We start from the raw sequence: 27,361 nt of genomic DNA on the forward strand, positions 1-27,361 counted from the left end.
GGGAGTCTGCTTCTCCCTCTGATCTTCTCCACTCTCATGCTCTCTCTCATGGTCTCTATCTCAAATAAATATAAACAAATAAATAAAATAAATCTTTAAAGATTTATTTAATTTTTTTATTTTTTAGAATTTTTTATTTATTTCTTATTTTTTATAAACATATAATGTATTTTTATCCCCAGGGGTACAGGTCTGTGAATCGCCAGGCTTACACACTTCACAGCACTCATCATAGCACATACCCTTCCCAATGTCCATAACCCCACTCCCCCTCTCCCAACCTCCCCTCCCCCCAGCAGCCCTCAGTTTGTTTTGTGAGATTAAGAGTCACTTATGGTCTGTTTCCCTCCCAATGCCATCTTGTTTCATTTACTCTTCTCCTATCCCCCTAACCCCCCATGTTGCATCTCCACTTCCTCATATCAGGGGATTTATCTAACATTTTTAAAATTTAAATTTCGTTTTAATTTTAATTTTAAATTTAAAAATAAAATCTATAAATATTTTTTTTATTCATTTATTTGACACACAGATCACAAGTAGGCAGAGAGGCAGGCAGAGGGAGAGAAAGAGGAGAAGCAGGCTCCCCACCGAGCAGAGAGCCTGATACCAGCCTCCATCCCAGGATCCTGAGATCATGACCTGAGCTGAAGGCAGAGGCCAGGGTTTCTATTTTCAATCAGTTTTTTAAAAATTAAATTAAATTATTTATATTTAAAAATATTTTATTTATTTATTTGACACAGAGAGAGATACAGCGAGAGAGGGAACACAAGCAGGGGGAGTGGGAGAGGGAGAAGCAGGCTTCCAGCTGAGCAGGGAGCCAGATGCAGGGCTTGATCCCAGGACTCTGGGAACATGATCTGAGCAGAAGGCAGACTCTTGACAACTGAACCACCTAGGTACCCCTAAGCATCCAAGACTTGATCTCAGCTTAGGTCTTGATATTGATCTTTATCTTGATCTTAGGGTCATGAGGTCAAGCTCTCCATTGGGCCCAGTATGGAACCAACCTAAAAAAAAAAACCAACTGATTTTTGTGTGTTGATACTGCATTCTGTAACTTTGCTAAATTCATTTATTAGTTCTAATTGGGTTGTGTGTGTGTGTGTGTGTGTGTGTGTGTGTGTGTGTGTATGTGTGTGTATTATTTACGATCTTCTGTAAATAAGATTATGTCATCTATGAACAGAGATAGAGATTGTTTAACTTTTCCTTTCCAAAGGAAAAGATGGCTTTTATTTTTCTTACCTAATTGCTCTGGTCGGAGTTTCTAGCACAATGTTAAAGAAAAGTAGTGAAATTGAGCATCCTTGTCTGTTCACTACCTTAAAAGGAAAGCTCTCAGGCTTTCGCTATTGAGAATGATATTAGCTATGGGTTTTTCATTAATACCCCTTACTATATTGAGGAAATTCCCTTCTATCCCTAGTTTGTTGAGTGTCTTTATTATTTTTTTTTATTAAATCATGAATAGGTGTTGGATTTTGGCAATCCTTTTTCTCCACCAGTTGAGATAATTGTCCATCTTTTTTCCCCTTTGTGTTATTAATGTGGTGTATCACATTGATTTACTTTCTTATGTTGAACCACCATTCTTGGGAGAATTTTTGCTTTTAACGCTTTTATTCAACACTGTTTAGCTAAAACATTTGGCAATACTATGAATAATATTATGTAGACTCTTATAATACACTCTCTGAGACTGATGTCATGATTCAAAAGGGAGAAATAAAAATTGTTTTATTTGAAATGGTAACAAATGTAATTTCTGCCTTTAAAGTGACCTGGAACAAGCTTGCAAAAAACTTAGGAGATTACGTTACTGATTGGGAAATCCTGACCTAAAGGATAAAATAAAAATTCCATCATTTGGCAAAATCTGGCTTCCGCTTATATTTTCAGCTTTTGTCTTAGCCAATGTGCACCTGACACTCATGACTTTATAATCTTCTTGGTGATGGTGCTTTTGACTTGCCTGGCAGGCTCTTTTTTTCACCAAAAACTTTCTGTTGATTCTTCAGACTCCAGTACAAATGGCCACTTCTTGAGTAATTTTCCCCATCTTTCCCAGGCAGTTAATCACTGTCCTTTTATTCTGTAACACTTATATTTCTGTTATATATTTATTTATTAATATATCTATAAATTTTAATAAATTTAATATATTTATGTTTTGTTATATATTTATTTATATACTATTTATGTGTTATATATTTACCACACTGTATTATAATTTAGCTGTTTAGACATCTGTTTTGCCATTAATGTGAATTCCCAGAATACAGGGGTCATATTTATCTTTGTAGTCCTAGCACCCAACCTAATGCCTAGAACTTAGTAAGCACTCATTAAATGATCTATGAATACATGAATGGGGTGCCAGTTGTGCTGTGGTTATGGACACCAACTGTATCAATATTTGTGTCTGTGAGAGGAAATGTGCTCTTGATTCTCTAACCTAGAACATTTTCTGATTTTATTTTTTTCTCTTTGTGCCTCTCTAGACTTCAAAGCAGCGTAAATTGAAAAAGATCCAGAAACTCACAGGTCAGAAAGATCCTATCCTTTATTCTTCAGCTCAAGGCTAATGACAAATCAACTGTGGGTCTGCTTTAAAACTCCAGACTTTAATAACAGTTTGAGGGAGGGAATTTGAGACAGATTATGTAAACGAAAGAAATGTGCTTATTCTTTCTAGCATCTCCAAAGATGCTAGATTCTTTTTAGCAACTTCCAAAGAGATGTAAACAGATTGATAATTCTTCCTATGCTTCTTTTCCCCATGCTCTCTTTCCTAATTTTCCTTTCGTGTAGAACTCAAAGCATCAGGAAAGAAATTTGGTGAGATTAATGTTTGGTGCAGGAAGTTCCGATAACTTTTTCCCCTGTCATAGGCACTGGGTAGACTCTGTTGGGGGGAAAAACATGTGTTATGAACTTTGATTCCCCTACTCCAACTCCCTACTCGCATGACTGTTCCTGCGCTTTCCAACAGCTTAATCTACTACATGGTGAAGGCAGCAGAGTAGAGTTCAAAATATAAAAACTTGAGACTTGGGTTAAGTCTGAGCTCTACCACTAATTAACTTAATGATCCTAGGCATGATTTCACCTTTGTTGTCTTATCTGTAAAACACCGGGGTGGAACAAGGTAGAGGTGGTATCAACAATTAGGGTGCTAAAAGCTTCTTTACCTCTGTTCCCAGCTTCCCAGTGGGAAGAAAAACTTAGGATGAGCTGCTCGGAAGCTAATTGGACACAGTGAGTAGAGTTGACCTTCACTATCTATTCCTCCTCTCTTCAGCTTACTCTACTGATAAACTCTGTATGAGTTAGGAGAAAGGTACCTAGTACTGTTTTACTTCCCTCACAATGATAGCTGTTCCTTTTCTAAGTTAAGTCACTATTCTTATTGGTTTCCTTACTAGTACTTTAATATCACTTCAGTGACATTGACCTACTCTTGTGTCCAGCTTTTCAGGTCTCCCTATAGGATGGGCCCAGGAGTATGTACTCTGGTCCATGGACAGAAGTCTTCATCAGATCTTCCAACATCTGGAATGTGCAAGGTTAGGGAAGGTCATTTCTGGGGGGAGGTTGGGTGGTGGAAGTTTTTGTTTTTGTCTTAGGTAAACTCTACCCACAATGTGGGGGTTGAATTCTTGAGACCAAGAATTGCATGCTCTACCAGCTGAGGTAGCCAGGTGCCCCAAAGGTGGTAGAACTTTTAAGAGGGAGGGAGGAAGAGACCAAAGAAGGGAAGTAGTAGAGAGGGAAAGAGGGAGGGGAAAAGAGAGGGAAAAGAGAGATTGTTAGGTGGTGGCTTATTTACTTAGTTTTGGCAGTGGGGATAAATTCTGGGTCCAAAGGTTTTAGTCCATGGATCATTTCTGATTGGAATGGAGACCCATACCGTCCTCTCCTCCTGGTAGAGGAATTCTTCACACAAGTAATTGATATTGGGGAAAACAATCTCTTTTGTTGTTATTGTTCTCCCTCGGGCCAAAATATTTCACATTTGAAATAGCCGTTACCTTTCCCTTTTCCTACTTTTTCCAGCCTCAAAGCAAATGGAAACTTTTCTTTATTTCTTAGATCAAGTCTTAAGAAATTATGTTTGCCTGAATCACAGGATGTGATTTCTTCCTCCACCTCCTCTGTGCTTGTGGCTCAGAAGCCTGTTTTACCCTGTTGTGGCTGTAAGAAGGCAAAACATTCTACTAAGGACAGCAGCTCCTCTGGATCATTATGCAACAACTCCTGCCTGTCCCACCTTCCCGTCTTTTCTGAAGGAACAACCTGGCAACTCCGGAGCCATAGTTTACCTATTTTACCCAAAACCCAGTCTTCCATGTTCAGGAACAAAGGCACACCCCTGCCTCCTTTTCAGCTCTCAGAGTTTGGGAAATCAAAACTTTTACAGAATTTGGCAGCTCTTTCACCCTTAAGATCCCAAAACTCTTTTATCAACTCTATGTTTGAATCCCCAGATCTCCGCCAACAAGAAAAAACAAAGAATGGGGGAGAGAGCAAGAGTCATTTGACATTGGATCATGGGCCAGATTTTATTTTCACCAAGGCAAGACCACGATTCTCGGGGTGGGCTCCAATCCGGCTTTCTCCTTTAGCTAGGTGGGAGTTAGAGGGACATATGGCTTGGAAGGTTTATACTTTGAGGGAACAAGCAGTGCCTCTGCCTGTGAGGGAATCATGGGGAATGCTGAATTATTTAATTGAGGCACAAGGAGGAGTTCCTGAACCAGAGAAACCTCAAATCCAGGTATCTGTGCCCATTCATCAAAGCACTGAACAAAGTCTCTACAATAAATTCCCAAACTGTCCATCATTTCAGCTCCATGTGAATATTGGAGTGGAATCTGGATTAAATAGAACAGAAACAAAAATTTCACAGTCACTTATCCCAGGTAAGCAGTCACAACTTGGGGATGGCCCCCAAATCCTTACATCCAGGCCCTTAGTTACATCATTGGGCACTCCACTTCCCAAAAATTTAGGAGCTGACATAATTCCAGAGAAAACCACTGGACTGCAGAAGGAGCCAAAACATGTCCTAGAACTTAATATAGAACAGAGGGTCATAGGTCGTCTGGAAAAAAGGATTCAGCAGCATAAGTCCCACATGACTAATGTGGAATTGACCCCAAGTCTACCATGTCAAGTTACAGATAGTATAAAGGTAACTCCTTTAGCTTTACTTCAAGTCATGGATTCGATGGGGATGATCCCAGAATCACATTCAGAAGTGATAGAATCTGTAGGTTTGTTCCCACAGCCACCAGCCAAAGTTGGGAAACCAATGGAAACCACAAAAAAAGTGAGTGTAAGCACTAAACCATCATATCAAGTCACTGAACCAGTGGAGGTAACACCAAGTGCTCAGCATCGAGTTATGGAATCAAAGATGACCTCCAGACCAGTGAATCAAGTCACAGATAATGTGACGGTAACTCCTGCAGCATTGCTTCAAGTCACAGATTCTATGGGGATGATTAATGAATCACATCCACATATCATAAAACCAGTGGGAAAAACCCCAAGAACACCATCCCAAGCCATGAAATCAGGGGAAATAGCCACATCATTGGACCATAAAGTTATACCATCAGGAAAGATGCATCCAAAGGCAAAATATACAGTTGTGGAAACTGTGGAAATGACTTTTGGGCCACATCCTAAAGTTACTGAATCAGTGAATATAACCTTAAATCCAGAAAGTCAAATCACAGGACCATTGAAGATTCCTCCAGGGCCAATATGTCAAAATACAAGATCACTGGAAATGATCTCCAGTCCATCGCATCAAGTTACTGATTACACGAAAGTTACTCCAGTGGCACAATTACAAGCTATGGATTTCATGGGAATAATTCCACCAGCACCGCCACATGTTATAGAATCTGGAGATTCACAGTCTGAAATTGCAACTTTGGCCCCAGGAGCAACTCAACCAGTCGGTTTGACATCTTCTAGCTGTCCTCCTACTATTGGTCCACCTGGAGTTGTAGGATCTGTGGGTTTACCTCCAAAGCCACCACTTAAAATCACAGAATCAGTAGGGATGATTCCAATGCCATCACATCAATCCATACACTCTTTAAAGGTAACCCCAGCAGCACTGGGGTCACCCATGGGAATGATCATAACACCACAATCACAAGTTGTAGAAACTCAGGATTTGACCTCAAGGCCAGTATCTCAAGTCAGGAAACCTCTGGAGTTGACTCCTGGGTCACGGATTCAAGTGCAAGACTCTGTGGAGATGACTCCACAACCATATGTTCAAGGCACAAAAACTACAGCATTAACCCCAGGGCTACCTCATCAGGTCATGGAATCTCCACGTTTGACCCCAAGGCATCAAATCTTAGAATCTTCAGAGATGTGTCCAAGGCAAAGCCATCAAATTATGGAAACTATGGGGTTGGCTTCTGACCCCATAATCAGAAATCTGGCTGAGCCAAAACAGTCACATCATCAAATAATGGAACATTTAGGGACAGTCCCAAGATCACTGGGTCAAAGAGCACCATCTAAGGAAATGAGCCAAGAGCCACTGCATCAAGTCACAGAATCTGCAGTAATGACCACTACATCTCTACTTCCAGGTGCAGAATATCTGGGGGTGAAGCCAATGCCACAAGTTAAGACTGTGGATTCTATGAAGTTATCCCCAGGATTGCAGAATGTAAAATCTATAGATGTAACTCCAGGTTCGGTCCCACAGATGGTAAAATATGGACAGCCGATCCCAACTGTGAGCCCTATAGAACTGGCCCCAGAACTTCAACTGCAGACTGTAAAATCTAATGAGTTGGCACCTATTTCACAGCTGGAAAGTGGGAATTCTGTGCAGTTAGCCCCAGGGTCTCAGCTTCAAGGTGTGAAATCTATTCATTTGAACCTAGGAACACAACAACAAAGTGGAAAATCTGCTGAGTTAGCCCAGGCACCACACTTGCAAAATAGGAAATCGCTAGATTTGACCCACAATTCACAGTTGCAAGGTCTGGAATATGTTCATTTGGCCCTCCCACCGAAGTTTTCAGATACAAAAGCTGTGGAGTTGATCCTAAGACCACCACAGGAAGATAAGAAATCTATGGAGTTTGCCTCAAAGCCATGGTTACCAGATGAAAGATCTAAGGAGACAGCCCCAGTACTATTGCTTAAAGATGTGAAATTTCCTCAAATGGCAGAATGTAGAAATGTGATTCCTGAAACACAGGTGGAAAGTATGAAATATGAGGAGCCAAGCTCAGGGGCACACATTCAAGCAGTAAACTCTGTAGAGCTGAACCTCAAGCCAAATCATCAAGCCACAGAACCTGAAGGATTAACCCCATGGCACCAAGCTTTGGAATCTTCAGGAATGATCACAGAGCCAGGATATCAAGGAGCAGAAGTAGAGTTGACTTCCAACTCTTGTCACCACAGGAAAGAATCTATGGAGTTGACACAACCATCTTTAAGAAGTACTCCAGGGCCATTGAACCAGACTTCAGAATGTATGCAGGCAAACTCAGTGCCGTTCCAAGATGCTCTTGAGACAATGCTCCAAGGCGTAAAAGCCCTGGAGACTCGAATGCCTCAACACATAATACAAGAATCTCCAGCGTTGGTACCAGGATCAGAGATGCAAGGAATAAATCCAGAAGTGTTGAACCCAGAGTCCCAAAGTATGACGTTTGTTCACCTGAATCTAGGACCATATTCAGAATTTAGGAACTATAAGAAGTTGACCTCAGAACCTGAATTTCAAGGTATGAAATCTGTGCCACTGACCCCAGAACCACAGCCCCAAAGTACAAAACCTGACGAGTTAGCTCTAGGTCCATTAATGCATGGCAATAAAGCTGTGGATTTAACTGTACCACTGGAAGTATCTAAGAGGTTGATTCCTGAAACACGCTTACATGTTGAATCGAGGAAACTAAGCGTGGAACCACATTTACTAGCAAAGACATCTTTGGGTCCAACTTCTAGACCAAGGCATCAAGACACAGCCTCTGTAAAGTTAGCTTCTGAGACCTGGCCACAAGAGGAGGAATCTGTGAAGTTAATCCCACAGCAAGTCACAGGAACTCCTGCGATGATGCCCAGGCCATGTTTTCAGAATTTTTCAGAGATGACTCTGGGGCCAGGCCATCAAGACACAGAAACTGCACAGCTGTTTTCTGGGACTTTGCGCCAAGTGGCATTAACACCAAAACCAACAGGTCAAGTTATAGAATCTACGGGAATGACTCTAAAGCCACACCTTCAAGTTACTGAGCCTTCAGAGGTACCCCTAAGGTCAGAATACGAAAACACAGAACCTTATGTGTTGGCATTGTCTCAAGTTGAAAATATCCAGGAGACAATGCCAGTACCACCATATTCAGTAAAAGGATCCCTGGAATTGACTTTGGGACCACAAATGCAATATGAGAAATCAGAGCCACTAATGCAAAATTTGAAATCTGTGAAGTTAACCCCTGTGTCATCCCCAGTAGTGGTGGGATCTAAGCAATTTATCACAGGACCAAAACGACATGTTCCGGAGTTGACCCCAGAGCCACAGTTCCAGGGAGTAAAGTCTATGCAGCTGCATCCAGAGCCACAATTACAAGACATGGAATATGTTAATTTAATCCAACAGCCAGCTACTACTGGAATGGTAGAATCTGAGAAGCTGGTACAAGAACCAATACTACAACATATAATATCAGAGGAATTGACTAAGGCGGCACAGCTTCAGGATGTGAAATTGATCCCAGGGCCACATTTGCAAAGTGTCAGATTTTCAAATTTACCTCCAGGACCACCTTTTCAAGGAGAAAAGCCTGTAGATTTCATCTCAGAGTCCCCACATCATAGTGTGAAATCTGATGCACTGACCCCAGGTTCCCCAGTGCAAAAAATCAAATTGTCAGATTTTACCCCAGGGCTAAAGCATCAAAGTGTTATGTCCGTACAATTGTCTCCAGAACCAGAAACTCAAGGTATGAAATCTGTGGAACAAAACTCAGGACCACGCTTGCAAGATGTCAGATTTTCTGATTTGACCTTAGAACCAAAGCATCAAGGTTTGAAACATGTGCAATGTATACCGGGAACACAGGTTCAAGATATACAATCCTTGGGATTTGTAACAGAATCACCTTTGCCATTAAGCCAAGGGCTCTTGAGTGAAAATATGAAAACTCTTCCGTCTATTGAAGGATCACAGTTTCACAGCACGCAGTCTATGAAGTTGACCTCAGAACTACAGTTTCAAGGTGTGCAGTCTCAGGAACTGCACCTAGGGCCAAGGCAGCAAGATGTCAAATTTTCTGAATTGACTTCAGGGCCAAAACTTCAAGCTGTCAAATTTGGGGAGCAAACCCCAGGATCAGTGTTTAATGGTGTAAATTCTGTGGAGATGACTCCAGAATTAGCATTTCAAGATTCTAAATTAGCAAAGACATCTCCAAGGCTTCAAGATATAAAACAGGTGGGGCTTACCCCAGGGCCATGGTTACAAGATGTCAAATTTTGTGATCGGACATCAGGAACGCAACCTCAAGGTGTGAAAACTTCAGAGTTAAACTCAGGGCCACAACTACAACATGTGAAATTTTTTGAGTTGACCCCAAACCCAAAGATGCAAGGAGTAAGATCTGTGGGGTTGTCCCCAGGACCTCAAAAGCAAGTGGTCAAGCCTGATATGCTAGTACCAGAGACACAGTTTCAAGGTGTAAAAAATTTAGGGAGGGACCAAATGTCCAACTTGGAAGGTAACATTTCTTATCGAATTGTCTCTCAGCCAGAGAAACCAGATGCAATATCTATGGGGTTGACTCCTGAGTTACAGTTGCCAAGTGTAAACTATTCTGAGTTGGCTAGAAGAACAAAGTTACAAGGTATAAAATCTTCTGAATTGATCCGAGGGCCAGGTGTGGGGGGTATGAAACCAATGGAGCTGACCCCAGACTCAAAACTTCAAGGTGTAAAATCTGAGTTGTTGACCTCGGAGCTGAAAGATGTGAAATCTGTGGTCTTAACTACAGGACAGGGTCCAAAAGGTACGAAATCTACTTTGCCAACCCCTAGTCCACAGCTGGAAGGTGAGAAATCTATGGAGGTAACTGCAGTGCCATGGATAGACTATGTCAAACCTGTGAAAAGTACCAAAGATACCAAGCTTCAAGGTACAACTTCTGACTTGATTCTGCATGCAAGAATTCAAGACTCCAAAGCTGTGGAGTTGGTCCAAAGAACACAAATGCAAGATGTGCAAACTGTGGAATTGAAAATTGAAAGTGAGAAATCTGTGCCTTTTGCACCAGGGCCATTACTCCAAGGGTCTGAACTGCAAGGTGTGAAACCCAAGGAACTGACTTTAGAGCCACAAACCCAAGATAGTAAATTTGTCGACAGTACCCCGTGTTTCAAGCATCAAAGTTTAAAATCTGTAGAGGAAACTCCAGATTCAGAGCCGCAATGTGTACAATCTGTAAAGTGGACCCCAAGGCTAAACAAGCAGGAAGTAAAATCTGTGAAAGTGACCAGAAGATCAAAGTCTCAAGGAGTAAAAACTATGGATTTTGCCCCAAGGCAACAGTTTCAAGAGACAGCACTCATGAATTTAACTTCTGGGCCAGAACAGGATGGCACGATATCTGTAATCTCACCAAAGCAGCAATGTGTGAATTCAGAGCAGGTGAAGAGAGGGGCTATGTCGGACGATAAGCTGTCTTTGGAGTTACTTCCAGAGCTAAAATTTAAAGGTAAAAAACTAGTAGACCTCAATTTTGAGTTACAGTTTAAAAGTATGAAATCAGACTTGACTCCAGAATCAAATATTCAAGGTTTAAAACCTAAAGAATTCAAGCCTGATCCACTTGAACCACAGTTGCAAAGCATAAAGTCTCCTAAGTTGACCCCAGGGTCACCATTGCACCAAATTGAAGTCTCAGAGTTTGCTTCAGAGCCACAGCTTTGTGTAAAAACCGTTGAGTTAAAACAAGAGCCACTGCTTGAAAGTATGAGATGCATTCAGTGGATACCAGGACCTAAGTTCCAAGCTGTGAAATCTGTAGAGTTAAATCTCAGGTCACAGTCTCAAGGTGTTAAATCCCTAGGGTTGAGATCTTTGACACAGTTAAGAGATGTGAAGTCATCTGAATTGACTCTAGGGTCAAAAACTCAAGGTGCGACATATACAGAGTTCAACCTTGGGCCACAGTTGCAGAACATGAAAATCCCTGGGGTGCTCCCAGGAACACAGCTGCACAAAGGGAAGCTTTTGGCATCAACCTCAGAGCCACAGCTTCGAGATGTAAAAACTACTGAGCTCAAAAAAGAGCCACAGCTGGAAAGAATGAGGTGTATCCAGTGGATACCAGGACCTGATTTCCAAGGTGTGAAGTCTATAGGGTTACAGTCTCAAGGTGTCAAGTCTCTAGGGTTGAAACCTTTGATACAGTTAAGAGATAGAAAGTCATCTGCGTTAACTCCAAGGCCAAAGCTCCAAGATACGCAATCTTCAGCATCACTCCAGGAACATAAGCTTCAGGACTGTGATTTGACACCTTGTCTACAGGTTAGAAGTGTGAAATCATGTGAGCTGACTTCAGGGTCAAAGCTCTGTGATATAAAATTTATGCCACTGAAATCTAGGCTTTGCATGCATGATGGGAAATCTAAATTGACTGCAAAATCAAAGCTTCAAGAAGCGAAACCCTTACATTCATCCCCAGGAGCACAGCTTCAACGTGTGAAGTCTCTGGTGCTTATGGAAGATTCACAGCTTCCTGGTGTGAAATCTGGCGTTTTAAGCCAAAGGTCACAATTACAAAGCAATACAACTATAGAATTGAACTCCCCGCTACACTTGACAAGCATGAAGTCATCTGAATTGACTCTTCAGACAAAGCTTCAAGGTGTGAAATCTGAGAATTTCAACTCTGGGTCACAGTGGCATGATCTAAAACCTTCTAAGTTGTCACCTGAGGTAAAGTCCCAAGATAAGACATTTACTGAGTTAAATCCAAGTTCACAGTTGAAAGGTATAACATTTTCTACATTGATCACAGGGACAAAGATTCAAGGTACCAAATGTACAGATTTCAACCTTGGGCCATTGTTACAACATGTGAATTCTTCTGAAAGGACCTCAAAGACAAAGCTTCAAAATGTAAAACATAAAGAAAGCTGTCCCAGTCCCCAGGTGCAAGTTGTGAAATCTTCTGACCTGACCCTTGGATCAAAGCTTCAAAATGTGCAATTGGTGTTCAACCCTGACCCACAGTTTCAAGGAGTGAAAAGTTCTAAATCAATTTCAGAAACAAAGATTCAAGATATGGAGTCTGTGAATGTCAAACCTGGGCCACAGCTGAGACGTGTGAAATCTTCTGAATTGATACAGGGGACAAAGCTTCAAAAAGTGAAGTCTGTGGATTTCAAGTCAGGCCCACAGTTGGAAGATGGGGCATCTTCTAGATTGGTCATGGGTATAAAGCTTCAAGATGTAAAATCTCTGAATTTTAAGTCTGGACCACACTTGAAGGATGTGATATCTTCACAACTGATCCCAAGGGAAAAGCTTCCAGGTGTGAAATCTGCAGAACTGAAAGCTAATCCAAAGTTACAAGGTGAGAAATCTTCTGATTTGATCCTGGAGAGGAAGTTTTCAGGTGTGAAAGCAGGCCCACAGTTACAAGATGTGAAATGTTCTGAGTTGATCATGGGTATAAAGCTTCAAGATAAAAAATCAGCAGGGTTTGGTTCTAGATCACACTTGCAAGGTATGAGATCTTCTGAAGTGATCCCAGGGTCAAAACTTCAAGAAGGGAAACCCTCTGAGTTCAACCACGGTCCAAAGCTACAAGGTGGGAAATCTGATTTAATTCAGATGAGGAAGCTTCAAGGTGTGAAATCTGTGGAGTTCAACCCTGGACCTCAGAGACAAGGTGAGAAATCTGACTTGATGCTAGAGTGCAGACTCCAAGATTTGAAATCTGTTGAGTTAAAACCTGTTCTGCAGTTACAAGGTGTACCATCTTCTGAGTTAACGCCAAAAACAAAGCTTCAAAATGGAGAACATGTGGAGCTCCTTACCAGACCCACGTGGCAAGACATGAAACCTCTTGAATTGACTCTAGGTGCAAAGACCCAAGATGTGAAATCTTTGGGGTTTGAGTCAGTCCCACAGTTACAAAATAGGAAATTGCCTATGTCGACACCAGGATCACACATTCAAGCCCTGAAATCTCTGAAATTCAGCCCTGGGGCGAAGTTGCAAGGTGCAAAATCTCCTGAGTCTGTAAAGCTTCAAATAATGACCACCACAAAGGTCAACCATGACCTAGAACTCCAGGTCACAAAACCCTCTGAGTTAGCTTTGGAATCAAAGATTTGCAATGTGATATCTTCCGAGTTCAATGCTGGGAAGCCGCGGCAAGAAGAGAAGTCTTTTAAGTTGAAACCATGGCCAGAGCTTCAAAGTGTGAAATTTGTGGTATACAACCCTGGACTACATTTGCAACATATAAAATCTTCAGAATTGTGCAAAGAGACAAAGCCCCAAGATGTGAAATCTAAGGAATCCAATCCTGAGCAACAGTGGCAAGATGTTAAATCTTCTGAGTTATGCCAGGGATCAAGGCCTCAAGGTATGTCATCTTTCAAGTTCAATCCTGGGCCACAGTTACAAGAGATAAAACCCGAGTTGTGCACAGACAGGAAGCTTCCATATGAGCAATTTCTGGAAACGAAGCATCAGCCTAAATTACAAGGTGGGAAATCCTCTGAATTTAATCTAGCCCCACAGCTTCAGTGTATAAATGTTAGGCCATTCAGTACTGGACCACAACTGAACAGGGTAAAATCTGAGTTGAATTCTGGATCAGAGTCTCGAGGTATAAAATCCCAGGTGTTCTGCCCTGGGCCACCTTTGCAAGATGTGAATTCTTCTGCATTTATTTCAAAACCAAAACTTCAGTGTGTAAATTCTGTTGGATGCAAATCTGAGCCACCCTTGCAAGGTATAAACCCTTCTGAATTAACTTCAGTTTCAAAACGTCAAGGTACAAAGTCTTCTGAGTTGAGTTCAGAGATCCCAAGGGAGACGACTATGGTGTTCAACCTTGATCCACCTTCGCAAGATTTGAAATCTGAATTGATTCCAGGGTCAAAGTTTCTTGCTATAGCACCTATGGAATGCGACCCTGAGCCACAGATGAAGTGTATAAATTCTTCTAAGTTGAATCCAGAGCCAAAATTACAATGTGCAAATTCTATGGGGTGCAAACCTGGGCCACCTTTGCAAGGCGTACAGTACTTTGAATTGATTCCAGGGACAAAATGTCAAGGTACGGGATCTCAGGTGAATCCGGGATCCAAGAATCCAAGTGAGACATCTATGGTGTTCAGCGCTGAACCACATGTACAAGATTTAAAATCCGAATTGATTCCAGGGTCAAAGTTTCTTGCTGTAGCACCCATGGAACGCAACCCTGGGCCACAGATGAAGTGTGTAAATTCTTTTGAGTTGGATCCAGAGCCAAAGTTACAATGTGCTAATTCTATGGGGTCTGAACTCGGGCCACCTTTGCAAGGTATACAATCTTTTGAGTTGACTTCAGGGGTTAAATGTCAAGGTATGGGATCTTTTGATTTGAATCTGGGGTCAGAAGTTCTAGGTATGAAATCTCTTATGTTCAACCCTGTGCAACATTTACAAAATGTGAAACATGAATTTAGTCCAGGGACAAAGTTTCAAGGTATAACATCACAAGAATTAAACTGTGGCCCACAGCTGCAAGGCGTGAATTCTTCTGATTTGAATTTTGGGTCAGAACTTCAATGCATAAATGCTATAAAGTTTAATCCAGACCCACAGATGCAAGGCATGAAACCCTCTGAATTGAATCCTACGTCAGACTATCAAGGTACAAAATCTATTCTGTTCAACGCTGGACCACATTTGCAAGGTGTGAAATCTTCTGAGTTAATTCCAGGGACAAAGTTTCCAGAAATACAGTTTTTGGAGAACCACTGTGGGTCACAGCAACAAGTTATGCACCCAGTGTTCACTTTAGGCTCTTCACTGCATGGCAGGAAATCTGTGTTATTTTTACCAAAGCCACTGCTTGAAGATGTAAGGTCTGTGAAGATGAACAAAGAGCCAGTGTCTTGTGGTGGAAATTCTGTGAAACTGGCTTCAGGCTCTAAGCTGCAGGACTTGAAGTGTGAGATGTTTGCACTAGAGCCATGTTTTACAAAAGTGAAATCTGTGGAGTTAAATCCAGGGCCACATCCTCAAGGTATGAATTCTGGGGAGCTGCCCTCACACCTCAGGCAGCATAGTGAGAGCTCTGTGGTGTTTGCACCAAAGTTGTGTTTTCAAGATGTGAAATCTCTGGAGTTGAAACCAGGGCCACAACCTCAAGATGTGAATTCGAAGGATTTGATTTCTTGCCTCGGGCAGAAATCTGTGGTGTTTGAATCAGAGCCATGTTCTCAAGATGTGACATCTTTGAAGTCAAACCTACAGCTACAGCCTCAAGGTGCTAATTCTTCAGGGTTTCCATCATGCCTAAGGTCCCCAAGTGTTAATTCTGAGGTCTTTGCACCGGAACTATGTTTTCAAGATGGGAAATCTGTAGAGTTGACACCAGGGTCCCAACAGCAAGGTATGAATTGCCAAGAGCTGACTTCAGGATGGCACGGTATGAAATCAATAGTGTTGGCACCAGAGCCAACTAAGAAGTTCATACCAGGACCCATGTTGAGTAGTGTTAAATTTTCAAATTTGTCTCCAGAATCACAACGACAGGGTGAGAAACCTTTGGAGTTTCCTCCAGAAGCAAAGTTGCAAAGTATAAAACATGTGAAATTGTCTTCAGCATCTCTGCAACAAGATATAAAATCTGTAGAGTTACTATCGGGGTCACTGCTTCAAAGAACAAAATCTGAGGAACTAACTCCAAAGAGGAGCTATCAAATCACAGACTCCTCTGAGATAATCCCTAGGCCAGGGCATCAATTTGTAGAAGGTGCAGAGATGATCCCAACACCAAAGCCTCAAGTCCCTAAATCTGTGAATTTGGTGATCCCAACACCAAAGCATCAAGTCTCCAAGTCTGTAAATTTGATTTCAGTACCAGTTTATCATACCACAGAAAGGTTGGCACATCAAGGCAATGAAACTGTAGAAAACTCTATGGGGTTGACCCCAAAGTCAACAAGTAAAACCATGGAATCTCCAGGAGTGCCTCTAAGGCTAGATCTTCAAGTACCAGAATCTGATGATCTGACTCACGTGCTAAGGAATCAAGGCTCTGAATCCTTGGAATTAACCTTAAAGAAAATCCCAGAAACACTAGAGTTGCTCTCTCAGTCATGGCCTCAAGTTAAGGACTTGGGGGAATCACATACAAGGTCAGTGCAGGAAGTTACAGGATCTGAAGAGATGGCACCAAAGCCCAAGCATCACACTACAGAAACTATGGGGTTGACCTCCAAGGCAAGGCCAACAGAGAAGGAACTCCTTGGCATGACCCCAAAGCCAATAAGTAAAACCACTGGATATACAGAGAGCGCTCCGAGGCCCAATCCTCCCTTTGGCATGACCCCAAAGCCAATAAGTAAAACCACTGGATATACAGAGAGCGCTCCAAGGCCCAATCCTCCCTTTGTGGAGGTGATCTCCAAGAAAAGACTGCGAAGGGAAGAATCAGAAGCACTGACTACAAAGTCATTACATCACGTCCCAGAATCTTCAGAGATGACACCAAGGCTAAGATATCGAGTTCCGGAATCTGTGGCTTCAACCTCTAAGCAATGGCTTCAAAGGGAGGACTCTTTAGATTTGTCCCCAAGGCAAAGAGGTCAAGTTACAGGACATGCAGAATCTGTAGAGCTCACATCTGAGACATGGCAGCAAGGGGATGGACCAATGGGGCTGACACAGTCACAGAATCAAAGTATGAAATATTCACAGATAGCTCCAGGACTACAGGGTCAAATTACAGAGTTTATGAGGATTAGTCCAAAGCCGCTAAATCAAGTCACAGGATCTACAAAGACACAGCTTCAAGCTGCTCAACCAATAGGAATAACCTCAGTAAGCCCCCCCAAGGTTGTTGAATATGGGAAAGTGACTCCTGGGCCACCACTTCAGGTTGTAACTTCTGTAGCATTAACACCAGGGGGAACCTCTCAAATGGTAGACTACGTTAAACTGACTCCAAAAGTACAAGATGTGAGACCTTCCGAGTCTACCTCAGGGCTATGGTTGCAAAGTGTAAAATCAAAGGAATTAACCACAGAGCCAAGCCACCAAATTTTGGATATAACGAAGTCCACAGGGTTTCAAATTGTAAAGACTGTGTTAATCCCAGGGCCACCACTTCAAACTGTAAATTCTGAGGAATTAGCACCACTACCAATTCCTCAGATTGTAGAACCACTAGGAGTCTCCTTAGGATCAGCTACTGAAGTAATAGATTGTTTGGATTTCTTCCCAAGGCCACACCTTCAAGAAATGGAAGAACCTGTAGAACTAACTCTGAGGCCAAATACTGAAGAGAAATCTTCAGAATCACTCTCACAGCTAGCATTTACTTTGCAGGAATCTACAGTGTTCACTCATGAACAAGGGCTTCAGGCTGGGAAAGTAATGGGGATAAATATAGGGCCTCCTCAAATCATGCAATGTGAGGATTTGAATCTAGTACAGGTATATCAGAAGAGGGCATCTGAGGATTTTATTTCAACAGAGGAGTTACAAATAGGGAATTATTTCTCTAGATTTCTACAGAACTCCTCAAACTCGCTCATCTCAAGCTCTGCCGAAGCATCTGAATTAGGAAGCCTTTGTGATTTGGAGATGCCAGAAGTGTCAAGGGCCTTGGATATAAAAAACTTTGGGACAGATATTTTGCAGTCTGAAGAATACTTTCTAGACTCTGCTATGATACAAACTTCAACCCTTCTCTTGTCTCTTCACAATCAACCCTCTGATAAGACAGCTAACATTGTAGAAACCCCACATTTTGAGATCCCAGGAGTGGGTGTCATATCTAAGAGGACTGATAAGAAGCCGGTGGGGAAGCTAGAGAATTCACTCCAGCGCCTATCCCAACATCCACTGCAAAGCTGGAGATCACCATCTAGGACCTTCCAGTCAGGATCAGGAACTCGAAGAGGCCTTAACTGGTCTGTCTTGAGCAGACAACAGAATGTCTGGGAGAATCACTCCTGGAGACAGCGACTACCCAGAAGATATCTCTCCAATATGCTAGTGTTAGGGAATGTCTTGGGAACCACTATGGAAAGGAACCTTTGTTCTCAAACATCTTTAACGGGAAGAGCCACTGCAGATATCTGTCAATCTATTCAGAATTTATTTGGGGTTCCTGCGGAACTGATGCAACTTTCCAAGAGTCTGCTAGAGAAGAGTCAAAGTATTATTTCTCAGACTTCAGTGTCCAAAAACTACATTCAGAGACACACTTCATATCATGGTCACGAACAAAGAATAGCCTTAAGGACGTGGACACGTAGCTTCATGTCCTCCATAATACAGCAATACTCTGGCCCTAGCACAAAAATAAAGAAAAGTTCGAAGCTTAGTGATATATCCCAGGAAGTCATTCAGCACGTGCCTGTTTCGTGTACAGAGGGCCAGCCTCCTGTCCCAGTAAATTTAGAGTCTTCCTTCCATACACTTTTCACTAGGAAAGATTCTGTTCCAATGGAAGAGAGTGAGAACTCACAGAGTTCACAGACAAGGATTTTTGAGTCCCAACACTGTCTCGAGCCAAGTTATCTTCCCCAGGCCAAGACTGACTTGTCAGAACAGTTCCAGTTGCTACAAGATCTGAAGCTAAAAGTAGCAGCAAAACTGTTAAGGAGTCAAATACTCCCCCATGTACCTCCACCTCTAACTTCAGGTCTGGTTTTAAAATACCCTATGCGCCTACAGTGTGGCCGATGTGTAGGACTTAATTGCTGTCATAAATTACAGGGCACGTTGCGGCCTTACCTTCTTATCTACCCACAGCTCCACCTTGTAAGCACTCCCAAAGACCACGGAGAGATTAGGTTGCATCTTGGCTTTAGGATGCGAACTAGGAAAAGATCCCAAGTCCCAAAGCATCACAGAAGAGACAGATCCATCACATCAAGGAGTTCTATATCACCATCACTAAGGAAAGCTAAAGTCTACACTCGAGCTTCCAAGAGTCCTACTTCTACAATGGATTTCCAGTCTGTATCTTCCCCATCTCCTGCTCCTGTACAAGTCCACATCAGGCAAAGACAGTATAGGATCCCTGCCCTAGCAGGAAAGATGACAGTTGGAGGGCCAGGGCGCTATGAGTTTACTCAAGTTCACTCTCTACCAGAGAGTGACTCTGAAAGCCATCAGGATGAAAAATGGTCTAAAAGGAGAACCAAAAAGACCCGTAGTTCAAAATACCCAAAGAAAAGAATCACTATGGGAGGCAGGACACAAAACACAGAGTTCTATACAAATGGTAGAACCACAATACGGAGTCGTCCTCGGGATTTACCAGCCCAGTTAAGAAGGAAGAGGAATGGAGCATCTCAGACAACTACTGCCTCTTCAAAAAGACAATCTAAGAAACCCCCCCAACCCAAATTCATTCCACTGCTTTTTCAAGGTCTAAAGAAAGCATTCCAGACGGCACACAGAATTATGGGTTTTGCTGGACAGAAGCCTGAGGACAGGTCAAGGCCAGACCATTTGTGTTCAAGCAAAAACCACGATCCAAAACAAAAAGCCAGAGATTATTCCTCATCGAGAGATATCAAAAGAGAGAGGATGTCAGTTGCTAAGCTAAAGCCAACAGACATCACCACTAAGAAGGAGAAGATGTTATGGGAAGAAATACAGCAATTCAGATCAGCTCATCAACCAAAAAGAGGTAGCTCTTTCCAACTTAAACATACCCAACTACCCAAGAACATGGTTTCCCAAAGAAGTGCTATTTTCAAAACCACTTCAGTCGGACAGACTGTGGTTATTCTTCAAAACGACAATAGCAGCAAAGGTAAGAAAAACTCCTACAGATGTGAAATCTCTAGCCAGGAGTCCAAGAGCTCCAAAATAGGAACCAAAGTTCAAGTCAGAGGGAGAAATCTACATGGTTCACTTAAGAGAACCTCACACAGTCACCTTAAAGAGACACTCACACCCAAGAAGCAAAACCACCATAGCTTCTTAAGGGAGAGAACCCCATGTAATTCCTCTGAAAGGAGCCATCAAAGTTCTTCTCTAAAGAGACATCACAGTCCCTCTGAGAGGAGCTACCGAAGTCTTTCCGTAAAGAGCCATCACGGTCTCTCTGAGAGGAGCCTTCGAAGTCCTTCTCTAAAGAGACATCATGGTCCCTCTGAGAGGATCCACCAAAGCCGCCTTCAGATGAGCCATCACAGTCCCTCTAAGAGGAGCCACCGAAGTCTTCCTCGGAAGAGCCATCATGGTCCCTCTGAGAGGAGCCACCGAAGTCCTTCCGTAAAGAGCCATCACGGTCCCTCTGAGAGGAGCCACCGAAGCCTTCTTCAGAAGAGCCATTACAGTCCCTCTGAGAGGAGCCACCGACGTCTTCCTCGGAAGAGACATCACAGTCCCTCTGAGAGGAGCTACCGAAGTCTTTCCGTAAAGAGCCATCACGGTCTCTCTGAGAGGAGCCTTCAAAGTCCTTCTCTAAAGAGACATCACAGTCCCTCTGAGAGGAGCCATCAAAGTCCTTCCCTAAGGAGCTATCACAGTCCCTCCGAGAGGAGCCATCAGAGTCTTCCTTGGAAGAGCCATTACAGTCCCTCTGAGAGGAGCCACCAAAGTCTTCCTCGGAAGAGATATCACAGTCCCTCTGAAAGGAGCCACCTAAGTCCGTCCCTAAAGAGCCATCACGGTCTCTCTGAGAGGAGCCTTCGAAGTCCTTCTCTAAAGAGCCATCACAGTCCCTCTGAGAGGAGCCATCAAAATCCTTCCCTAAAGAGTTATCTCAGTCCCTCCAAGAGGAGCCATCAGAGTCTTCCTTGGAAGAGACATTACAGTCCCTCTGAGAGGAGCCATCAAAGTCCTTCTCAGAGGAGCCATCGAAGTCCCTCTGAAAGGAGCCATCACAGTCCCTCAGAGAGGAGCCATCAGAGTCCCTCTGAGAGGAGCCATCAGAGTCCCTCTGAGAGGAGATGTCGCAGTCCCTCTGAGAGGAGATGTCATATTCCCCTTGAGAGGAGCAGTCGCAATCTCTTTCAGAGAACTCATCACAGTCCCTTAGAGGTGAGAGGACACAGTCCTTTTGAGAGAAGACAGCACAGGACCTCTGAGAGGAGAGGTCGCAGTTTCTCAGAGAGAACTCACTGTAGTCCCTCTGAAAGAAGTGGACGCAATCTCTCTGAGAGGAACAGACACAGTCCTTCTGAGCAGAGCCAACAGAGCCACTTTGAAAGGGACCAGTACAGTTGGCATGGCAAAACCCATCTCAGTCCCTCTGCGAGAACCCATCACAGTCCCGTTAAGAAGAGACTCAAACACAGCTCCCCTAGGGAGAGGCTCAGACAAGGTCTGTCTAAAGATTGCAAGGGCTACTCAAAACACATCTCCTAGAATGTTGCCATGGTACTTGATGAAGAAGCAGAAGTTTTTATAGTCAAAATGTGGAGATTGTTGATATATGAAACAGAAGCCAAGAAAATTGGTCTTGTGAAGTAAAACTCTTTTTACATTTAGAATTCCGTTTCAGATTTCTTCTTCTTTCCCACCCTTCAGAGGACTTTTTCTTTGTCTTTTGGCTTTTTCTTTGTCTTCAAAGACATTTGTGAGATCTGTAAATTTTTTTTTTAATGTAGAAAATGTGAATTTTTTTGTCCTCTAATTTGTTGATGCCCTGTGTACTCCCTTGGTTGTAAAGACATCTGAATCCTGACTTGGTTTTCTTTATACTCACCAGGTACAAATTACTGGTATGTTTTATAAGCCGCAGCTACTCTACACAGCCTATCTGATATAATCTTGTTCTGCTGATTTATTTCTTGTAAATATTAAAATGACCCCCCCCCAAAAAAAAACATGTCTCCTAGGGACCACACACAAAATACTCCCAAACAGGCCAAGTTTAGAGGCCTGAAGCTGAAAGATGAGAAGGGATTCATCCCCATTATTTACTGTCTGGTTCAAGATTTCACTGACCTGCCCCTTTTCTGGCTTCTTTCCTGCTCAGCCACTGCCTCCGATACCTGCACCCTCAGCAGTCAAAGAGCTTCAAGGCCTCTCTACCTGGAGGGAGAGAGGGTGGGAATGGGTCTGTAATTTCTCTAAATAAAGGGGCAATAATTGATCTCCACCTAGAAAGACCACTCGTGTGCTGGAGGTGGGGAACGGAGGGTGAAGGAATATTTGGTGTCCTGCAAAGGGATGGAATGCGAGGAAGGGGCCCTGAAGCCAGGTTTGGGGCTCCAAACCCCACCTACAGCTTCCTGGGGTGGGGTCTCAGAGGAGGGAGTCATGTCACGTGACTCACTCTGGCCACAGCCCCCTTGGAAGCTGCCAGGTGGAAGTAGACCTTCAGACCTGGGATCGGCGGCGCTGACTCCATATCCCCCTCAAACTCCTAATACCATATTTCTTGGGATCAAAGATGCATCATTTACTTATTTTTTGTTATTTTTTGTTTCAGACAGCATGAGTGGGGAGGGGCAGCGGGAGAAGAAGAGCGAATCTAAGGCAGATTCCGCAACCAGTGCAGAGCCCAATGCAGAACTTGATCTCACAACCCTGAGATCATGTGCTGAGCCGAAAATTCAGAGTCAGATGCTTTACCCACCAAGTCACCCAGATACATCATTTAAAACTTCACATTCAGGGGCTCCTGGGTGGCTCACTGCGTTAACCCTCTGCCTTCGGTTTGGGTCATGATCTCAGGGTCCTGGGATCGAGCCCCGCATCGGGCTCTCTTCTCAGCAGGGAGCCTGCTTCCACCTCTCTCTCTGCCTGCCTCTCTGCCTACTTGTTATCTCTCTCTGTGTGTCAAATAAATAAATAAAATCTTTAAAAAAAACTTCACATGCAACCCAATTTCTAAGAAAATAATATGTGATTATATATATGCTTAGGAATTGATGAAACCTACTGTCTTGGCTTCACTGGCTAGATTCTTCTTTTCAGGAGCTTCTATGTAGAGGAGGAGCCTCTGCTTTCTTCCTGGCTTCCATCTGGCCCCAGTTCTGGCCTCTGGATTTGCCCTTCCAGCTCTGGTCCCAGGTCTACCCCCTCCCTCACTAAGCCTCCCTCCCTCTCAGTCGAGACTTCACCCTCCTCTGAACTCCACTTCAAGTCACATCCTTTAGTTTTCACCGAGCTTCTCAATTAGTTGAGCCACAGTGGTCCAACTTCCCCCAACTTCAGGCTGTTAGGGGTTCTGCCTTAGATCCCTTTTTACAGTTTACAAAGTTCTGGCTCTAGCATCTAGCAAGCACTCAGCAGGAACGTTGCTGCCTGAGTGAAAATGAGAGGCCCAGGAGGAAAAAGCAATGTCTGAGGAGGAATGCTGGCTGTGAGAGCAGTCTGGGAAGTAGATGGCCAAAAAGGGTGTGGCCCGCCTCACCTTCATCCAGCACTTTTCCACCAGGCTGCTGCTGCCTGAGTCCCACACCTTGAGGTAGCAGTTGACAGCACGGCTATACTCCCCAGCCTGCTCCCACTGGCGAGCTTGGTCCACGAGCCCCTCCATGCCCCTAAGATGAGAGTACACGTGACCAGAACAGGCTGGGCAGCGGGGCCTATCCGGTGCATACCTTGTGACCCACCCTCCAGCCCTGCTGACACTTGCTGCCTCCCGGCGTCATATCTGGCCCCTTTCTTGGTAGCCTCCCGCTCCTACTCTTCCTGCAGAGCCTCCAGCTGGCCCGGCCATAGTCCTTGCAGACCCACAGGGCATCACTCCATAATCCAGCCTCCTGCTCAGATTTCCAGGTATCAGGAAGGCAGAGGCCGGCATGACACCTTCCCACTGCCACACAGGTGCTGTACACTATGGGCCACGGATCCCTAGGTCCTTGGACCTCTCTCCTCCTTCTTGTCTCCTTCCCCCTCTCCATTGCTAACTCTCTGGATCTTTCCCAGTAGTATTGGTTAGTGTAGTGCTCTGTGGGTTCTTACACTCTCTCCCCCTCCCCCTCATGGCCCTGAATCCGGTGCCCTACCTTATAATAATTGAGGGCCAGGCCTGGTCCCTGGGCCTGAAGCAGCAGCACTTCTGCTTTTGGAAAGTCCTCCTCCAAGGCCCCCCGGACCTGCCCCACAAGCACCTCGGCGACACTGTCAGGATTGTGAGCCTCAGCCACACGCTGAGCTGCCTCCCAATCCTGGTTATGGACGAACCTGCTCCCAGAAGAGGACACAGGGGAGGCTCAGTACAGGACTGAGGCCTCAGTAGTGGGAGACAAACAGCCATGTCACAGGGGGTAGAAGCTTTATTGGTACCAGGATCAGGTGAAGGTGGCAATGCCAGGTCCTGGGGCTGTGGTTGGGAGGACGGGAGTAAGGAATTGATGGGTAACTCACATGAGGGCTGCTTCCTTGGGATTACCAGCACTGATGAATTCAGCTTCATTCAGCCTTTTCAGATTTACCCTGTAGGGACAGAAGTGCAGCCACACATGATCAGAAGCAGATTGCCATCATGGCAGCCGTGAGAGGAGGAGTTCAAGGTCAAAAGCAAGGGAGAAGGAGCACATCCATACCTCATCCTCCAGGTACATAGCATATCGGACATGAATCTCAGGGGTTTTATGCTTGAGGTCCAGCCGAGAGAGTTCAAAAGCAAATTCCCATGAGCTGAAATGGAAGGTGTAGGTAAGGTCTGCCTACTTAGTACTTTCATTTTTTTTCCCATTTCTTTTTTTTTTATTTATTTTCAGCATAACAGTACTCATTGTTTTAGCACCACACCCAGTGCTCCATGCAATACATGCCCTCTCTATTACCCTCTACCTGGTTCCCAACCTCCCGCCCTCCGCCCCTTCAAAACCCTCAGGTTGTCTTTCAGAGTAGTACTTTCATTTTATAAGAGGAGGAACAGGGCAGGAGAAAACAGAAAGGGCAGAGACAGGACCGGGGGAGGGAAAGACAGATTGAGAAGACAGTCCATATGAAGTGATACAGAAGCACACACACATGTAAAGAGGACGTGGGTCCGGGGACACTTGGAAAAGCCTGTGCTTCCTGCGACTAGTGGTCATAAGGGAATGGGATGGGCGTGAGGCAGGGGACCGCAGTTAGCCTCACAGAACTACTCTTCCTCAGGAGCAAGGGCTCTGGGTTCTTCACCACTTCCTCCTGAGTCACATCTATACTAGCAGAAAAACTGTCTCTCTAAAACATTAAGACTACCCTCAGCCATCTGACTCAATGCAGGATTATTACTGGTCTTTGTAACATTTGCTTAAGAAAAGTTCTTTTTGCATTTAACAGAAGCACACTTCCATCACTCAGAAGTCAATTACTGGCTTAGTGCACCTTAGCTTTAAAAGCTCTTCTCTCTGGGGCACCTGCCTGGCTCAGTCTGTAGAATGAGTGACCCTTGATCTCGGGTTGAGTTCAAGCCCCACACTGGGTATAGTAATTACTTAAAAAGGTCTTTTTGAAAAAGAAGGAAAAAAGCTGATCACGTTCCATCTTCTTAGAACAGCTAAACACTGTTCTGAGTCCCTGGGGAGCAAGGGCAGAGCGATTGATTCATTCCTTGCCTCTCCATCACGTTCTTCCAAGGATTTCTTCACTCCTGCCTCCGTTTTCAGAAACACTTCTCAGCTATACAGCAATCTTCCTTGTCTACGTAGAGGCTCTTTCTCAAAAGGGGCCAGTGGAGAGAAGTCTTAGGGCCTCACGATTTGTCAGCGGCATGGTCAACGGCAGCTTCCAGGAGTCTGAGCTTATTAAGCAGTCTCACTGCGGACTCTCCTCCCAGGCTCTTTGCCCACAGATAGGCCATGTGTTTGTGGGCATTAGCTCCTCCGTGAGCCTTGGCTACCTGTGAAGCAAAGCCATTTGGCAATCCTCCCACACAGGGCCACATGGCTGCTCCCTACTCCCCTCTGATCGGACTTCAGCTTTGACAAGGGTCCGGTCTTTCTACTAGAACAGGGAGAGGGCTCAGTTTTGGGGTCTGTTAGCCTGCTCAGGGTCCAAGGATGGACTTCAGGTAGTTCACAGACCCCCTCCTACCGCATGTGAAATTTTGCCTGTCAGTATGAACATTTTTCAGAGAGACCCACAACCAGTTCAGAATGCATCACTTGAGAGTGGGGAAGAGGGACAGGCGCATCCCCAGAGTGACTTGGACTCCTTACCCGGTAGGCTTCCTCCCAGAGCCCATTGGACCGGTACATGTTCACTGTTGCCTTCCACTCCTAAGCCTCGAGGTAGTGATACTCGGCCTCCTGCAGTCAGCCTTCAGCCTCCAGCTCCTGGGGAAAGGAGGGTCAGGATGGGGCGAGGGGGATGTGGAGCCTGTTCGGGGAAGAGATGGCCGAGGCTTGAGAAGGACTCACCTTGCCCAGGTGCAGGTGTGTGTCACTGAGGAGATCTGGGCGGTGCTTCCCTACCAGGCGGATCATATCATCACACAGCTTGTGCTTTTTGAACATGGGGATGGCAAGACCAGGCTCTTCCACTGTCATGTAGTGCCTGGGGAGGGGAGAGACACCCCAGGGCTCCTCGACCTAGATTCCTGCATCACTGCCTTCTAGGCAGACAGCGTGCATCCTTCTCCCTGCATGACTCCTCTAGGGCTGTGGCTCACCCTTCCGCCTCCGGTACTTGCCTTGCTTCTCCATCTCCAGGGCCTGGGTGATGTACAGCACCGACACGTCTTCCAGCCTCATGCACTTCACTGCCAGCTTTGCAGACACACAGAGACCCAGTAGCCTCCGGCGCGCTTCCGAGGGAAGCAGGGGGACTGCGGAGTGGCCAGGGAAGCATGACTCAGGGGTGACCTGTGTTCCCAGCAACTCTGAACCTTCCCAACAACCACAGGGGTTTGTGTACGGATGCTTTCCTGGTCAGTCCAGGGAATTCCAAGACCATAAGGAGCAAAGTCAGAACTATATTCTGCTCACGCAGAAAGGCCAGAGATGCCCTGTGGTGGGGCGCGTGTTCCCACTCCCGAGCTCCCGCCGTACCCACCGGGTTCTGGCTGCAGGCAGGGAATGAAGTTGCCGCTGTGACGACAGCTTGGGGAGGGGCAATTGGGGCTCCCCAGCTCCCAAACTCTTCTGCTCGCTTCGGAATTACAGGTTGGGAACAAGGGCCTCTTCATCCTTGCCTTTCCCTGTGGCTAGG

The 27,361-nt window shown here is 44.5% G+C and overlaps 1 pseudogene; it reads right to left on the reverse strand.

Moving 5' to 3' along the window:
* Positions 1 to 863: 863 nt before the first annotated feature.
* Positions 864 to 27,361, reverse strand: part of LOC123926551 — a 43,723-nt pseudogene continuing 17,225 nt past the window's right edge.

This window comes from Meles meles, chromosome 16 (genome assembly GCF_922984935.1).
Source record: "Meles meles chromosome 16, mMelMel3.1 paternal haplotype, whole genome shotgun sequence".
In the NCBI taxonomy this organism is placed as follows: Eukaryota; Metazoa; Chordata; class Mammalia; order Carnivora; family Mustelidae; genus Meles; species Meles meles.